Source organism: Eumetopias jubatus, unplaced genomic scaffold (assembly GCF_037043125.1).
Source record: "Eumetopias jubatus isolate StellerSeaLion01/CBP00866 unplaced genomic scaffold, mEumJub1_p1.0 scaffold_8, whole genome shotgun sequence".
Taxonomy (NCBI): Eukaryota; Metazoa; Chordata; class Mammalia; order Carnivora; family Otariidae; genus Eumetopias; species Eumetopias jubatus.
The window spans coordinates 57253262-57268128 of record NW_028274814.1 but is presented as its reverse complement, the minus strand read 5'-3'; the positions used below and the strand labels follow the sequence as shown (position 1 = coordinate 57268128).

The window sequence follows — 14867 nt, the reverse complement described above, 5'->3', positions numbered from 1 at the left end:
TAGGCTGTGAGGATGATGAGCCTGGACCACACAGGCTAGGGAGCCATGGCTGCGGGGGGGAGACAGCGCCCAGGGCCTGGATAGATGAGGAAGAGGCCCCTGCGGGTCAGGAGACAGAAAGAGGGAGAGCGAGACAGGGAGGGGGTAAGGAGGGTCATGGGAAGAATGAAGGCTCTGAGACCTTTCTCCAGGCTCTCCCTTCACCCACCCCTTTCATGGACTGAATTCTGTGTTTAAACCTCAAAGACGTGCCATAAATGATATGGTTTAGCCTCTTATCTTTACAGGGTGAGGTATTCCTTCCCCACTTCCCAGCTGAGGCCTCAACTTGGCAAAGCTCTCCTGGGCAGGACACGCTGAGAAGGGCCCCAGGAGGCAGGTCTTTGGCTCTCTGGGGAGAACCTTGTCCCTTCCACACCTGGACCCCAAGCCTGGCTGCTTCTCAGGGCAGAGCCTGCAGGAGGGGCCCCACAGTGCAGTCATGTGCTTCTCTGCTCTGCCCCTCACCTGCTCTGGGACTTGAGGCAAGTTACTTACCCTCTCTGTGCCTTAATTTCATTACCTGTAAAATAGCAATATTAGTGCCTGCTTCTGTAGCTTGTTGTTAAGGATAAAATGAATTTTATGCAAAAGAACTGTGTACAGTTTTAACAATTTCTAGGTTCTGCCTCAGTGTGTTCCTAAAAGATGTGTGTCCATGGCAGACTGGGAGGGTAAAGTGTTCAAAGAGGAGGAGAAATGTAATTGCCAACTCCTGGCTTTAATCACATGGTAACCCTGTCCATTCTGAACCTTATTACACTTCTAAGTGTCCACGGGAGTGGGATGAAACTGGTGGGTTTTGCTCCCTGGTCTTCTCTGCAGGATTTCTCTGGAAGGTTCTCCTTCCACCATCCCTCCTCCTATTACAGAGACTCCTTGGACTCTAGCTGTCACCAGACATCTGGCCTCCTGGACCTTCAAGTGTGGCTGCAGGGAAGGGGTTGGGCACAACTATTTCCCTTTACATTGCTTGAGTTAATGTTCTTAGGGTCTCCTCTGGCCCTGACAGGAGCTGGGGGAACTGGTCTTTGCAGAGCCCCAAGAAAGCCTGGGGAGAAAGGCAAGGTCCAGCTTGCCATGCTGTCTTAGATCTTCACACACTTGGCTGGTTGCTTCATATCTGGGCCCTTAAAACCTAGATTCAAGCATGTACACTGGCCTCAAGGTCTCTATTCTCTGCCTCAGTTTCTCCTTTTGTGGGTCTCATATGTGTATTTGTGGGGGCCCTTTAGTGAGGAGCTGCTTGAAGGCATTGATCGTGACTGCTCAGAATGTGTCTATACCATCGACCCCAAATGAATGGACAGTCACTAGTAGTTTATTTTGTTCATACTGTGAGTGGTGCTTCTTCAGCTCTCAATGCAGACCCAGTCCCAGGCCTGAACCTCTCCTCCCTCTCCTCCATGGGATCCCTAACCAGTCTGTCCCAGCACCTTCTCCAGACCTCGTCAGCCCCCCTTGCCTGACTGCCTCAGTTTCTCTTTCTCCTTGGCCCCCACTCCCCTGCACTGGGTCTGCCAGGCCGCGTGACCTCTGAGAAATCAGGGCTGAGCTCAGGCCTCCTGTGATGGCAGCATTGCGGGGGGAGGGGAGGGGAGGCGGTGTCCATATCCATGTGGGGCTTCTGGGACCCGGGTGGGCACTGGGAGGGACCCCCAGGTGGGCACTGGGAGGGAGCCTGGGGCAGCCCTGGCAGCAGCCTCGCCCTCTCAGCTTTCTGGGCCCATCGAGCAGCTGCAGCTCCTGAGAGGGGCCGGGCTCAGCAGGAGCCAGGTGAGAGGGAAGAGGCTCCTGGAGCCAATATGCAGCCCCCTCCCTGGCCTGGCTCCCCCTCCTGCTGCACACCTGCCTCCTTCTCTCTCTCTCTGTCTGCTCCCTTCCCCTCCTCCCTGCAGCCCTGGCTTCTTCCTTCCATCTTGGCCTCCTTCACCTTCATCTCTGTCAGCACATCTGTCTGTCTGTGGGCCTGTCTGTCTCTCTGAGTCCAGATATTCTGTGGTCTGAGGTGTCCCAGGACTGGGTCTGCCCTCAGCTCTCCCTTCTGGCTGTCCCTCCCTCAGTGTCTGAGGGTCTCTCTTCCCATCACATCTGCCTGAGTCTCACCCTGGGAGCCTTTCAGTGTCTCTCCCATCCCTGCATCTCCTGTCTGTCTCCTGTGCTGCCTCCCCCATCCCTGGTCCCTCTCTGCCCTCCCTCCCAGCTCTCTCCCTGCTTCTCTTATCTCTGTGTCTCTCAGCCTCTTCCCCTGTCTCTGGCTCACACCTCTGCCTCCTCCCCTCCTCCCTCATCCCACCCCTCAAGGTTCAGATACCTCAGGAGAAATCACTCGGATGGGCCAGAACCCTCAGTTCCCCCCATCGGTACCCCTCTTCCATGAGAAACTTATGGTCCTAACTCTGTGTCCTCTGCACGCCCCCAGCCCTGGGCCAGTTCTTTTCCTCACCTGGTGACTGGGGGCCCTGGTATATTCCTCAGCCTCCCACCCTCTACCCAACAGGCAGTGAGTAGCACAGGGAGAAAGGGGAAGACATTGCTCTGGGGCCTAGATGCAGGGACAGACAGACCTTCCCCTGCACCTGCCCTTCTTGCTGGGTTGTCCCACAGATTGCCCCACATCTGGGACAATCCCAGCTTGAGACAAGGGAAGACAGCCTAGGACAGTTGGAACAGACACAAATCAAACACCCAGATGTCCTTCCCCTCCTGTTCTATCACGACAATCATCCTGCCAATCCTGCCTGTCTCCTCTGCCTCTAGGAATTCTGGCTCTGTACTCTTGGCTGCGCCACTCATCCCCTACCCAGCATCGCACCTGGGACACAGCAGGTGCTCAATTAGTGCCCTTGGCCCATGCATACTGGAGATGTGTTAGGGCAGGGTCAATGGGATTTGCAGGTTTTCCTCAGTTGGAAGTTCTTCCTGAGATCTGGAGCAATTCTTTCTGCTCCAAGTTCAATGCTCTCTTTTTGAATCATTCTTACAGACTCTGTCCCTTTAGGGACCTACTGCTACCCTTCTCTCCCCTCCCTCCACCTCCACCCCAGTCTTTGTGGAACCTAATTTAGGGTTTAGAGAAATCTCAGCACTATCTAGTAGAGGCAGTGGTACCCCTTTTCCTTGAGACCCATGGCTTCCTGGGCCCATCACTTGTACATTCAGCCCTCTGTCTCTAAGTAAACCCCACCTTTTCCAGCTCTGAGAAGTCTTGCCTCTGCAGGTTAATGTTCTGGGAAGACTGAAGCACCTTCCTTTGGTCACTGTTTCAAAGGCTTGGAAGCCCTATGTTTTTATGTCCAGAGCAAGAAGCTCTCTATGCAGAAACTATATATTTTCCTTTACTTCCTCCAGCACAGGGCTCAATGCACATTCAATTAGAATATGCTATGAACACTGAATGATGGTCTCAGGAAATCCCTTAGGTGAAGCTAAGACTTAGGCCTTTTCATTTTATTCCTGGAGTGGGAGGAAACATGAATGAGGGGAAAGGGATGGATGGTGGTGGTAGAAGAACCTGGTCGGAGATTCCGGGAGAGGCAGCTGGGGAGGGTGTGCTTCTACCCTTGTTTAAAGAACTCCTGAGGGTCACCTGGGTGGCTTAGTCAGTTAAGTGTCAGACTCATGATTATTGGCTCAGGTCATGATCTCAGGGCTGTGAGATTGAGCCCCACATCAGGCTCCATGGATTCTCTCTCTCTCTCCCCCTCTGCACCTCTCCCTGCTCACACTCTTTCTTTCTCAAAGGAAAGGAAAGGAAAGGAAAGGAAAGGAAAGGAAAGGAAAGGAAAGGAAAGGAAAGGAAAGGAAAAAAAGAAAGAAAAGAAAGAAAAGAAAAGAAAAGAAGGAAAGAAACTCACTTCTGACTGGGCTCTTTAGCGGGGTCTGAGACTGACCTCCAAACCTCCACAGGCTGTGCTCTACCGGGCTCCCTACACTCTCCTCCTTCCAGCCAGGACCTCCTCTATACCCAGGACCTTGGAAAGCTTGTTTACCTCTAAGTTCACATCTTCCTGTCAACAAAGTCTCCAGCGAAGTCCCATTTAAGCCCTCAGTCAACCACCTCACCCAGACAGGGCCCCACTAGTCTTGCATTGCCTACCTCTGGCTTTTCTCCTGGATTCTGGCTATGCCATCTTCTTAACACTTTCCCACTGTTCCCAAAGCCATGGCCTCCCCGAAGCCACGCCTCCCAGAGGCTCCGCCTCCCTGAGTGCCCCTCCTCCTGCTGCCTCTGCTAAACTCCACTCAAGTCCTGACTTGGCTTGGCCAATCCTTTCCCAGTCTCTGGGTTTGGCTTGCACTTTCTTCTCAGATCTCTCTCCTCTGAGGCCAAAAAAGCCCATCCATCGGTAAGTGACTTCTCATTTTTATAGAGTTGGCAAAAAAACTGAGACCGAGCCAGAGAGGAAGAAGCCTGGGCTTGGAATGCCACCGGCTCTAGAACCCCTGTGGGGTTTTAGCAGAGGGTATTTCGTGGCTAGACTTTGGATTGGGGGGTGCAGACCAGAGGCCTTATATGAGTTTAGGGAGGGCAGGTAGGTTTGCTGGGGTCAGAGTGATGTAGAGGTCTACACTCTGTTCTCCTCCAGACCAGAAACGTTCTTAGCTCTGTTAAAGAACATATAAGTTAGGGGAGGATATTTCTTGGTGCTTCTCCTCCAGGGTCCTTAGCTCTTTGCCCTGCCCTATTCCTGGCCTTTCCTTTCTGACCTGGTGCAGAGCTTGCTTTCTTCATCTTTGTCTTTCGCACATGGCCTACCACATAGTATGCTTAGACATGTTCTTTGAATCAGTTAAGATTCTTTCATCTGACTCTGTTGCTTCCTTCATGTTTTGCCACACCCTCTCACTGGAGATTCTGAAAGTCTCTGTGTCATATCTTCTTAGGGAGGACATTGGTGTGCACTTTGCTGAATAGCAGCTCCAGTTTCATAAGGTGGTCCCCCAACACCAGAGAGGACTTCAGGGGATCTCTTCCATGCTCAAGGAGCTAGGTATCAATTTTTACAGCTGCTGAAGGTATCTCCCTGCCTTTCTTATCTAATTTAAAAAAAGGTGTGGTGGGGGTGGATTATAGGCCTGGTCAGGCTGATTACCAAGTTTCCCTGGGGTGTGGCTGCCTAGTGGCCTTTAAAATACTGGGTCTCCAGGAGGGAGTTTGCTGTTATCAGAAAACGTGTCTGCAACTCTTTTTTAAAAGCCTAGAGAATCTTAAAATGTTCTCCCCCTTTCCCTGCTCCGCACAGCCATGTACACTGTGGGCAGCATCCCAATGCCTGAAGTCCAGACAACACTTACCCATGCATAATATGTGGCAAATGTTGATTTCTAGGTTGTCTTTCTCTTGCCCTCTAGCAGTTCTTGGGCTACTTCTCTCCATTATCAATTAATATGTATTATGTGCTTCCAGAAGGCAGGTTCATTTTAATGTTAATGTATGCAAAATCATGTGGAAAGGCCAATTTCTGTCACCAAGTACATCCCAAATTGATAACTATGAATTTTGGATTATATTCTTTTGGTTTATTCTTCTCCCTTTTTTCTTTTATTGTCACAGAAATTACAAAGCAGAATGGGGATTAGAAAGAACAAGTCTAGGAGTAGAAGCAGAAGCTCAGACATTTCTCATTTGCCAGTTAGATCATCTTGTTTTGGTGTGATAGAAATGTTAAGAATTTCCAAAAGTGGATTCTGACTGAAACTAAACCTGTAAGTGTATCAAATCATGAATGAGGAACATTGCATTTAACTGTCTTCTCTGCAGTTATCTTAGAGGGACTAAGAAAAGTCACCTTGTTCACAACCATCCCAGAATGATACTAGATAACATGGACTTTATACAGCCTCTACAGAAGCTCTGGTGTATGATTGTTTATCCAAATAATAGTACAATGATACTAGTGTGGTGTCTGCACGTAGCAGGGACTCCATAGGTATTGTGGGAAGGAAGCAAATATTTTTTTCTACATCTACCTAGATTTTTGTCTGCATTTGGGTAAATGGATTTGATCTACATACAGTTGGTACGGTATATGTTAGTCTGCATCTAGTTGCATTTTAGTGACTTGAAATTCAGCCTCTGCCAGACTGGGATGGAATTTGGGAGTGGTAGTGCAGGGGGTGGGGGTGGTAGGGTAGGTAGGTGAGTTAGAAGAGGTGGCTGTGTTTCCTCTTGGTCTAATGAGCACAGACAAGTTCAAGTCTTGGTTGCGCTTAGTAATAAGGCTTATGATTGCCTGATTCTCATGGTTCCTTCCCCATTCTGACATTCTACCCTAATCTGTCTTTGCAGTCCTTAATTTCATGAGGTTCCAGAACTGTGCCCTTTATCTCCAGGTCAGTTCTTGATTATCCACAACAATGGTGGGAATAACCAAAATAGTGAATGATACTAAAATGACTTTTGTTTAAATTTTAAGTGATCCAGTTCTGCCTAGGGTTAATCCAGAAAATGAACAGCTTCAGTGAAAGCAATCTATCATGTCACTCCCGATGGGTGGCTGTATGGCATCTCTTCCTTGGCATCTAGAGAGGGAGGCAGATACAAGAACTCAGTTTGTTCAGCCCTTACTGGTTGTCAGATACACTAGACATCTCTTGAGAACCTGCAAAACCTGTCTCCATGCCATGTTTTCAAACTCTGGAGGAGGCTTTTCCTTAGTTTGAGAGACCAATAATTAGTTCACAGAACATGAAAATCGGTAGGCAACATGTGAAACTCTCAGTATTTATAGGGTTTCCATCACACCCAGAGCAACAGCCAAAGTCCTCACAGTGATGCTCAGGCCATATGTGAAAAATCTGTCTTCCAGATTTCTCTCTGATCTCATCCCCTACTGCTTCCCCCTCAGTGACTGTGTCCTGCCCCCACAGGCTTCCTTGTTACTCCTCAAAAATAGTCAAGTACCACTTCACACACAGTAGGATGGCTGCTATTAAAAAGCAGAGGATCACGAGTGTTGGTGAGGATGTGGAGAAATTGGGACACTTGTGCATTGCTGGTGGGAATGTAAAATGGGGCAGCTGTTGTGGAAAACAATATGGGGATGTCTTAAAAAATTACATACAACTACTCTATGATCCAGTGATCCCACTTCTGGGTATATATATCCCAATGAAGTGAAAGCAGAGACTCAAAAAGACGTTTGTACACCCATATTCATAACAGCATTGTTCACAACAGCTAATAGGTGAAACAACCAGCATGGCCCTCAGTGTATGAATGGAGCAAGATGTGGAATATACATACAACAGAATATTATTCAGCCTTAAAGAGGAAGGACATTCTGACACATGCTACAACATGGATTGAACCTTGAAGACATTATGCTAAATGAAATAAGTTGGTCACAAAAGGACAATATTGCATGACTCCATGTAGGGGTACCTCGATTAGTCAATTCAGAGAGACAGAAAGTAGAATGGTGGTTGCCAGAGGCTGCAGGAGGGAACAATGGGGAGCTACTGTTTAATGGGTACAGAGTTTCAGCTGAGGAAGATGAACAAATTCTGGAGATGGATGGTGGTGATGGCTGCACAACAGTGTGAAGAAGAGGCTGTCTTGAACCCCCCATTTTAAAATCACAAAACCCACTCTGAGCACATCCTAACCTTTTCTTACTTTCCCTTTCTCTATAGCATTGATTGCAAACCCAATACGATATATATTTTTATTACTTGTTTAGTTTTTGCTTCCTACCACAGGAATGTAACCAACTTGAGTGGAGGGATGTTTGTGTTTTCTTTGCTTTATCCACAATGCTTAATATTCGGGGACCAGCTGAGGGTTGCTGGAGGGGAGGTGGGTGGGGGGATGGGATAACTAGGTGATGGGCATTAAAGAGGGCACAGGATGTAATTTCACTAGGTTTAATGCCCACAGGATGGGAATTAAAGAGGGCACAGGGTGTTATATGAAACTTATGAATAACTGAACTCTACATCTGAAAGTAATGATACACTATATGTTAGTTAATTGAATTTAAATAAAATTAGATAAAAATTTAAAAAAAAATACTAAAATGCCCTCCAGAAAGTCATGCCTGTACTGGGTAGGGTTGTCAGATAGTGTAATTGATTTGCCCAATTAATTTGAATTTCAAATAAACAGTGAATAATTTTTTATATAAAAAAAATTGGGGGACCAGTATATTTGTTGAATGAATAAATGAACGACCATGATTGGGAACAGCATTCTAGAGAAGGCAGAAAGAGAAAGAGAAAATGGGAACATCCCATTCTTCATTTAGTTGTGTTAACTAAATTTTTCTACCCTTAGATATGAGCTCGACCCCAGCAATCAGGTGGCTTTCACTCTGTTTACCTTTTCGTATGTATTCTAAACTGTTTTGACTTTGAAAGTGTTGGTGTACACATGCACTACACTTACTATTATTTCAAGCTCTCGTCCTGAACGCAAAGCCTCTACTCTTGTATTCATGACTGCCCTCTACCTGATTTGCAGGGATGCTTGAGTTAGGGCTTCAGAAACCCTAAGGAACCTCAGCTATCCAAAAAGCTTTATACTTGTATGTTTGGGAGCTACTGGTTTGTTTGAGTCCAGAGATTTCATTCTCTGGAATTTTTTTTTATGTTATGTTAATCACCATACATCATTAATTTTTTTTTTATTTATTTGACAGAGAGAGCACAAGCAGAGGGAGAGAGAGGGAGAAGCAGGCTCCCTGCTGAGCAAGGAGCCCGATGTGGGACTCGATCCCAGGACCCTGGGATCATGACTCGGGCCGAAGGCAGCCGCTTAACCAACTGAGCCACCCAGGCGTCCCCATCATTAGTTTTTGATGTAGTGTTCCATGATTCATCGTTTGTGCATAACACCCAGTGCTCCACGCAGAACGTGCCCTCTTTAATACCCATCACCAGGCTAACCCATCCCCCCACCCCCCCTCCCCTCTAGAACCCTCGGTTTGTTTCTCAGAGTCCATAGTCTCTCATGGTTTGTCTCCCCCTCCAATTCCGCCCCCCTTCATTTTTCCCTTCCGACTATCTTCTTCTTTTTTTTTTTTTTTAACATAAAATGCATTATTTGTTTCCGAGGTACAGATCTGTGATTCAACAGTCTTACACAATTCACAGCGCTCACCATAGCACATACCCTCCCCAGTGTCTATCACCCAGCCACCCCATCCCTCCCACCCCCACCACTCCAGCAACCCTCAGTTTATTTCCTGAGATTAAGAATTCCTCATATCAGTGAGATCATATGATACATGTCTTTCTCTGATTGACTTATTTCGCTGAGCATAATACCTGCTAGTTCCATCCATGTCATTGCAAATGGCAAGATTTCGGTTTTTTTATGGCTGCACAATATCCCATTGTATATATATACCACATCTTCTTTATCCATTCATCTGTCGATGGACATCTTGGCTCTTCCCATAGTTTGGCTATTGTGGACATTGCTGCTATAAACATCGGGGTGCACATACCCCTTTGGATCACTACATTTGTATCTTTGGGGTAAATACCCAGTAGTGCAATTGCTGGGTCATAGGGTAGCTCTATTTTCAACTTTTTGAGGAACCTCCATACTCTTTTCCAGAGTGGCTGCACTAGCTTGCATTACCAACAACAGTGTAGGAGGGTTCCCCTTTCTCCGCATCCTTGCCAGCATCTGTCATTTCCTAACTTGTTAATTTTAGCCATTCTGACTGATGTGAGGGGGTATCTCCCTGAGGTTTTGATTTGGATTTCCCTGATGCCAAGCGATGTTGAGCACTTTTTCATGTGTCTGTTGGCCATTTGGATGTCTTCTTTGGAAAAATGTCCATTCATGTCTTCTGCCCATTTCTTGATTGGATCATTTGTTCTTTGGGTGTTGAGTTTGATAAGTTCTTTTTTTTTTTAAAAAAATTTTATTTATCTGTTTGAGACAGAGAGAATGAAAGAGAGCACGTGAGAGGGGTTAGGGTCAGAGGGAGGAGCAGACTCCCTGCCGAGCAGGGAGCCCGACGCGGGACTCGATCCAGGGACTCCAGGATCATGACCTGAGCCGAAGGCAGTCGCTTAACCAACTGAGCCACCCAGGCGCCCCAAGTTTGATAAGTTCTTTATACATTTTGGATACTAGCCCTTTATCTGCTATGTCATTTGCAAATATCTTCTTCCATTCTGTCAGTTGTCTTTTGGTTTTGTTGACTGTTTCCTTTGCCGTGCAAAAGCTTTTTTCTTGATGAAGTCCCAATACTTCATTTTTGCCTTTGCTTCCCTTGCCTTTGGTGATGTTTCTAGGAAGAAGTTGCTACGGCTGAGGTCGAAGAGGTTGCTGCCTGTGTTCTCCTCTAGGATCTTGATGGACTCCTGTCTCACATTTAGGTTTTTCATCCATTTTGAGTCTATTTTGTAAGGAAGTGGTCCAGTTTCATTCTTCTTCATGTGGCTGTCCAATTTTCACAACACCCTTTGTTGAAGAGACTGTCTTCTTTCCCTTGGACATTCTTTCCTGCTTTGTCGAAGATTAGTTGACCATAGAGTTGAGGGTCCATTTCTGGGCTCTCTATTCTGTTCCATTGATCTATGTGTCTGTTTTTGTGCCAGTACCATACTGTCTTGATGATGACAGCTTTGGAATAGAGCTGGAAGTCTGGAATTGTGATGCCACCAACTTTGGTTTTCTTTTTCAACATTCCTCTGGCTATTTGGGTCTTTTCTGGTTCCATACAAATTTTAGAACTATTTGTTCCATTTCTTTGAAAAAAAGTGGATGGTATTTTGATAGGGATTGCATTAAATGCGTAGATTGCTCTAGGTAGCATTGACATCTTCACAATATTTGTTCTTCCAATCCATGAGCATGGAACATTTTTCCATTTCTTTGTATCTTCCTCAATTTCTTTCATGAGTATTTCATAGGTTTCTGAGTACAGATTCTTTGCCTCTTTGGTTAGATTTATTCCTAGGTATCTTATGGTTTTGGGTGCAGTTGTAAATGGGATCGACACCTTAATTTCTCTTTCTTCTGTCTTGGTGGTGGTGTATAAAAATGCCACTGATTTCTGTGCATTGATTTTTATATCCTGCCACTTTACAGAATTCCTGTATGAGTTCTAGCAGTTTTGGGTTGGAGTCTTTTGGGTTTTCCACATAAAGTATCATATCATCTGCAAAGAGTGAGAGTTTGACTTCTTCTTTGCCAATTCAGATGACTTTTATTTCTTTTTGTTGTCTGATTGCTGTGGGTAGGACTTCTAATACTATGTTGAATAGCAGTGGTGATAGTGGACATCCCTGCTATGTTCCTGACCTTAGGGGGAAAGCTCTCAGTTTTTCCCCATTGAGAATGATATTCACTGTGGGTTTTTCATAGATATTTTATGATATTGAGGTATGTACCCTCTATCCCTACACTCTGAAGAGTTTTAATCAAGAAAGGATGCTGTACTTTGTCAAATGCTTTTTCTGCATCTATTGAGAGGATCATATGGTTCTTGTTCTTTCTTTTATTAATGTATTGTATCACATTGATTGATTTGCAGATGTTCAACCAACCTTGCAGCCCAGGAATAAATCCACTTGGTCGTGGTGAATAATCCTTTTAATGTACTGTTGGATCCTATCGGCTAGGATTTTGGTGAGAATTTTTGCATCCATGTTCATCAGGAATATTGGTCTGTAATCCTCCTTTTTGACGAGGTTGTTGTCCGATTTGGGGATCAAGGTAATGCTGGCCTCATAAAATGAGTTTGGAAGTTTTCCTTCCATTTCTATTTTCTGGAACAGTTTCAGAGGAATAGGTATTAATTCTTCTTGAAATGTTTGGTAGAATTCCCCTGGGAAGCCATCTGGCCCTGGGCTCTTGTTTGTTGGGAGATTTTTGATGACTGCTTCAATGTCCTTAGTGGTTATAGGTCTGTTCGGGTTTTCTAGTTCTTCCTGGTTCAGTTTTGGTAGTTGATACATCCCTAGGAATGCATCCATTTCTTCCAGATTATCTAATTTGCTGGCATAGTATTGCTCATAGTATGTTTTTATAATTGTTAGTATTTCTTTGGTGTTGGTTGTGATCTCTCCTCTTTCATTCATGGTTTTATTTATTTGGGTCATTTCTCTTTTCTTTTTGATAAGTCTGGCTAGGGTTTCATCATTCTTATTCTTTCAAAGAACCAGCTCCTAGTTTCATTGATCTGTTCTACTGTTCTTTTGGTTTCTATTTCATTGATTTCTGCTCTGATCTTTATTATTTCTCTTCTCCTGCTGGGTTTAGACTTTATTTGCTCTTCTTTCTCCAGTTCCTTTAGGTGTAGGATTAGGTTGTGTATTTGAGAGCTTTCTTGTTTCTTGAGAAAGGCTTGTATTGCTATATACTTTCCTCTTAGGACTGCCTTTGCTGTATCCCAAAGATTTTGAACAGTTGTGTTTTCATTTTCATTGTTTTCCATGAATTTTTTTAATTCTTTAATTTCCTGGTTGACCCATTCATTCTTTAGTAGGATGCTCTATAGCCTCCTTGTATTTGAGTTCTTTCCGAATTTCCTCTTGTGATTGAGTTCTAGTTTCAAAGCATTGTGGTCTGAAAATATGCAGGGAATGATCCCCATCTTTTGGTACCAATTGAGACCTGATTTGTGACCTAGGATGTGATCTCTTCTGGAGAGTGTTCCATGGGCACTAGAGAAGAATGTGTATTCTGTTGCTTTGGGATGGAATGTTCTGAATATATCTGTGAAGTCCATTTGGTCCAGTGTGTCATTTAAAGTCTTTATTTCCTTGTTGATCTTTTGCTTAGATGATCTGTCCATTTCAGTGAGGGGGTGTTAAAGTCCCCTACTATTATTGTATTGTTGCTGATGTGTTTCTTTGATTTTGTTATTAATTGGCTTATATACTTGGCTGCTCCCATGTTAGGGGCATAGATATTTACAATTGTTAGATCTTCTTGTTGGATAGACCCTTTAAGTATGATAGAGTGTCCTTCCTCATCTCTTATAGTCTGTGGCTTAAAATCTAATTCGTCTGATATAAGGATTGCCACCCTAGCTTTCTTTTGATGTCCATTAGCATGGTAAATGATTTTCCACCCCCTCACTTTCAATCTGGAGGTGTCTTTGCATGTAAAATGAGTCTCTTGCAGACAGCATATCAATGGGTATTGTTTTTTTATCCAATCTGATAGCCTATGTCTTTAATTGGGGCATTTAGCCCATTTACATTCTGGGTAACTATTGAAAGGTATGAATTTAGTGCCATTGTATTGCCTGTAAGGTGACTGTTACTGTATATTGTCTGTGTTCCTTTCTGGTCTATGTTACTTTTAGGCTCTCTCTTTGCTTAGAGGACCCGTTTCAATATTTCTTGTAGGGCTGGTTTTGTGTTTGCAAATTCTTTTAGTTTTTGTTTGTTCTGTAAGTTTTTTATCTCTCCTTCTAGTTTCAGTGACAGCCTGGCTGGATATAGTATTCTTGGCTACATATTTTTCTCGTTTAGTGCTCTGAATATATCATGTCAGTCATTTCTGGCCTGCCAGGTCTCTGTGGATAGGTCTGTTGCCAATCTAATGTTTCTACCATTGTAGGTTACAGACCTCTTCTCCTGAGCTGCTTTCAGGATTTTCTCTTTGTCTCTGAGACTCGTAAATTTTACTATTAGATGTCGGGGGTGTTGACCCATTTTTATTGATTTTGAGGGGGGTTCTCTGTGCCTCCTGGAGTTTGATGTCTGTGTCCTTCCCCAAATTAGGGAAGTTCTCTGCTATAATTTGCTCCAATATACCTTCTGCCCCTCTCTTTCTTCTTCTTCTGGGATCCCAATTATTCTAATATTGTTTCATCTTATGGTATCACTTATCTCTCGAGTTCTGCCCTTGTGATCCAGCAGTTGTTTATCTCTCTTTTTCTCAGCTTCTTTATTTTCCACCATTTGGTCTTCTATATCACTAATTCTCTCTTCTGCCTCATTTATCCTAGCTGTTGGAGCCTCCATTTTTGACTGCACTTCATGAATAGCCTTTTTGATTTCGACTTGGTTAGATTTTAGTTCCTTTATTTCTCCAGAAAGGGTTTCTCTAGTATCTTCCATGCTTTTTTCAAGCCCAGCTAGTATCTTTAAAATCATCATTCTGAACTCTAGTTCCGACATCATACTACTGTCTGTATTGATTAGGTCCCTGGCAGTTAGTACTGCCTCTTGTTCTTTTTTTTGAGGTGAGTTTTTCCGTCTTGTCATTTGTCCAGAGCAGAATAGATGAATGAGAGAACAAAATGCTAACAGGGTAACAATGACCCCCCAAAAATATACACCAAACAAATCAGATGAGACCTGAAACTGGGGGGGTGGGGGGAAGAAAGGGAAAGAAAGAAAAAAAAATGATCAAATATGATCAGGCTGGTGAATAGATCAGTGCCACACACTAGATTTTGGGTGCATTTTGGTCTGTTAAAAGAAAGTGCCTCCCAAAATTTTAAAGAAAGAAAAACTTATATATGTACAAAAATATGGGTAAATACATTGAAGGGATGGAATATGATTGTAAAGATGAAAATTATAAGAGATTTTACAAAAGGAATTGATAAGAAAAGAAGTTGGTTGAAAAAAGAAAGAAGAGAAATTTAAAAAAAAAGGGAGAGAATGTGATCAGGCAGGAGACTAGAACAAAGCCATACACTAGAGATTTAGGGTATATTTTGGTCTGTTAGAAGAAACTGTATCCCAAAATTTTAAGGAGAGAAGTATATATATCAAAAATAAGGTTAACTACAATGAAGGGATAGAATATGACACTAAAATTGAAAAATAAAAAATATTTTTAAAGAAGGGATTGATAAGATGTTGAAAAAGGGAAAAAGAAAATTTCAAAAAAAAAGAAAAAG

At 44.0% G+C, this 14867-nt stretch overlaps 1 protein-coding gene across 28 annotated transcripts in view; it reads left to right on the top strand.

The window, feature by feature from the left end:
• Positions 1 to 4299: 4299 nt before the first annotated feature.
• LOC114200901 (ATP-dependent DNA helicase Q1-like) overlaps positions 4300 to 14867 on the top strand; it is a 136908-nt gene continuing 126340 nt past the window's right edge. For 15 of the 28 annotated variants that reach the window (XR_015768833.1, XR_015768834.1, XM_088025973.1 and 12 more), the window contains exon 1: positions 4301 to 4388. The gene's annotated coding sequence lies outside the window, so the exon portion shown is untranslated. Of the gene's footprint in view, positions 4389 to 4926; positions 5059 to 11537; positions 11633 to 14867 lie in introns of all 28 variants that reach the window. The other 13 variants (XM_088025964.1, XM_088025944.1, XM_088025961.1 and 10 more) reach the window with 9 other exon arrangements.